This window comes from Lycium ferocissimum, chromosome 6, assembly GCF_029784015.1.
Source record: "Lycium ferocissimum isolate CSIRO_LF1 chromosome 6, AGI_CSIRO_Lferr_CH_V1, whole genome shotgun sequence".
In the NCBI taxonomy this organism is placed as follows: domain Eukaryota; kingdom Viridiplantae; phylum Streptophyta; class Magnoliopsida; order Solanales; family Solanaceae; genus Lycium; species Lycium ferocissimum.
The window spans coordinates 14,569,333-14,572,920 of NC_081347.1; positions in this window are offsets into that span (position 1 = coordinate 14,569,333).

Genomic DNA, 3,588 nt, shown 5'->3' on the forward strand with positions numbered 1-3,588 from the left:
TCATAGACTCATCACTATCATTCATTTCATAGACATATCATGGCTTTATCATCATTTAATATCATTATACATATAGCATCAAAACATACCTTAGAACTTGAAAGCAACTACAGCTGTGTCGGGGTGACGTAAGGTCATGAACCGCCGATTACTTTATGGAGTAACCATAGTCGTCATATCTCACCTTGGAGGGACTACATTTTAAGGTGAGTATTCGTGAAGAAGACATCAAGGGATGGTAGTCAACATCATTAGTTTCATAGGTACATCATATCGTAATCTCTAGAATCCTTAGGCTTAACCTTATCACTATCGTATTCATAGCGTATTTCTTATCTTATCTGACTATTCATGAACATAGGCTCTTCGTCTCTCGGAACATAGGAGATTCATGAAGGAGGAGGAAAATCATGCATAGGATTCATGCCTTAGGAAGAAAGGTTGAGCCTTACATACCTTTGTCGTTTAGCTACTCTATTGCTTGCTCGTTCTCCTTTAATGCCCACGTCTTTACCTTCAAGAGAGTTCGTATCGTCGTTAGCTAGGCAATTACAATAACGTGCTTCTTAAGGCTAAAGAAAATTGGGCAGCGTTTCCTTTGTTTATACTACCTTCCGCCATATTCCATATCAACTCCCAACTGGCTGGTCGTGAACCACGACAAGCACAATATTACTATCAACAATCGTCGTTCATTTACATTATTCGCATTTCACAATTTCATTCCAATTCTCCATAATCATGACCAAAGTCCATTATCGCGTTCTTTCGCATATCATACTCATTCCATGTTCTAAATATTATTTATAACGTATTTATAATCTCAACATATCCATTTTCATGATTCAATCCAACTACTATTCAACATTGACACTATTCACCCATTTATGACCCATTTTCTACACTCTTCTACAATCCATGTGTTTCAACTTAATAATACTTCAAATAACATAGAAAGGTCATGAAACTCACCTTAGATGATGGAGGAACAAGCCTTGGATGATAATACACCTTTTTCACCAAAACCCTATTTCACTCTTTCTTAGAATTTCTTGGTTTGGATGACTTTAATGAGGTTTCATAAGCTTGATTCACTTCATTTCTTGTTATTGATCTTTGATTCTCTTGGTTTTCTTGTGGATGAAGAATATGGAAGGTTCTAGAGGTCTTGAGAGGTGAGAGAAGTTGATGGAAATGAAATAAATGAAGTGGGCATCACATATAAAGACTTAGAACATTTCAGTCGTCGGGAGTTTCACGGACTGTTCCACGGTCCGTGGAACCAAGTGCTGGCCGTGGAATTGGTCGTGGTTCACGACCAGCCAGCCATCTTCTCTACTGGAAGTTCCACGGACACATCCACTGTCCGTGGATCATGATGCTGTCCGTGGAACATGGTCGTGGAACTCACAGTGCCACCGGAATTGTTCCCGTCGTTTCGTTTGATCTCTAATCCTCATGGAACCTTCTTAACACTTGTTTATCACTTCATTAGCAATCTAAGGGATGTTATAACTCTCCTCCAAAACATACTTAAGTCATCATTTATTCAATACTCATAGTTTTGCCCGACACACTAACTTATAACTCGGTTTCCTTAACAACTTTCTTTCCTCAACTCGAATGTCTTTGGAAATCTTAATTAGGATCATCAAATATTATTTCTTACTTGTCCAAGCCTCATATACGTCATGTCCTTCGTGAGTCTATTCACTGTATGCTAAGGGGAAATTTTTCGAGGTGTAACAAGTATAAAATCAACAAGATAAACTGATAGACACTTAATACTCAAATCCAAGTCATAGAATATCCCATAACAGAGTCACAGCCTAGATGAAGCTTCTAAACCACAGGTCTGTCAAGTCTTAATAATCTCACCTGATAATCACAAGCCCAAGTTCCGTCCCTAGGTAGAGTTACTAATTCACAATTTAACTCAGTCAATGGTCATATTTATTATCACAATAGGCATTCAACATCCATATCAAAATCATTACCAAACGAGCATATAATAACCCAAAATAAAATGTAATGATGTGCAATGCAAAATATAATTATGTGCAATGCAATGCACTCGCCAATCACTCGAACTGTACATACATGCTAACTGATTGCATTTGCTCAGTAGTCATGACCTGCAAGGGACCCATGGTGTCCATGTACCGCTCATTCCGGACTCACTTCTCGGACCCGAGCATAAACCTCCGCTCCGAAACGAACCTCGGACGTGGGCCATATCAATGTAACTTTCATTTTCGGAATGAACCTCGGACCACGAGCTCACAACTAGGCCACTTCCTTACCTCCGGTCAAATGTGCCTTTTCATAGGTATAGTAACACTGTCACATCATTCTCAATGATCAATTCATCAAGTACCATGTATCAAATAGTATCATAAATTCAACAAGAAGATTATATTAACTTCTTTACTAATTTCACATCACAATGTATGTCTCAACATATTCTAGTTCCTTAGTGTGTATGGACTATGAACAATTAGCAATATCAATGTCAAACACAAGGCATCATGCCACAAGTCTTCCGAACCATTTCCATCATATATGAGTGAATGAATGCATAAATGAGTGTAAACATGGTAAATCAATGCAAACCAACAAAGCAACAGTGAAGGTACAAGTCACAAAGCCACAAGTCATATCAAGACTTGGATCAACTCAACCATGAAATGAATCATACAAACGGTCTCGACCAACATAAGAGTCTACATGTCCTCTTTACTTCCACATATACAGTACGCCTCACAACGAAGTCTTGTATCACAAAGCTCCCACTTTTCTATATATTATCATCAACGATAGATCATCATCAAGTTTTCATCTACGTCTTGTCATACGTTTATATCATAATTCAAGCCCTAACACATTATCCTTCCTTTCTCCGATAATATGTGTCTGACAAGAGAAGGCCCCGAGTACAAATGACAATTTAGGCAATAAGTCTAATCACAATAACGGGCAACAAGCCATTATCAACAACAATCAACCTAATAGAAATTCATTCCGAATCCATAGTATGAATACAACTACACCTCATTTAGGACATAAAGTAATGGCGACGAGCTGCTACAAATCAAAACTCATACCAACCTAGCTAATATCACCAAAACACCATGTCCGAAGACCTAATCATGCTTTCTCCCATCAATTCTACATAATACATACGTTTCGCTAATCAAAGTCTAACTAAAGTAAGCCATAACCTACCTCGAATGCAGAACAGGAGCCACGAACTACTCCACACGAGTCTTCTATTTTCGAAGCGTCTCATAACGGTAAAAGTCTAACAATATGATGCTAAGTAAGCAAAAAATCATGTATTTAAATAAGAACAACAATTTGGGGAAGAAAACTGTAACACCCTGCATCTTGGAACTAAGTTTAGACTCATAGCATTAGAGTTCTAGCGGAAAAAACTGAAGGTTTGAACGTTTTGCGAAAATGGCCGATACGCCTACTTCGGGCCGATAACTCCTTGATCAGCTTGAAATTTGGGAAAGTACCCTTAATGAAAGTTATAGTATGTAGAAATACCTTTCTAACGATATAAGGACCAATCCAATCGAGATC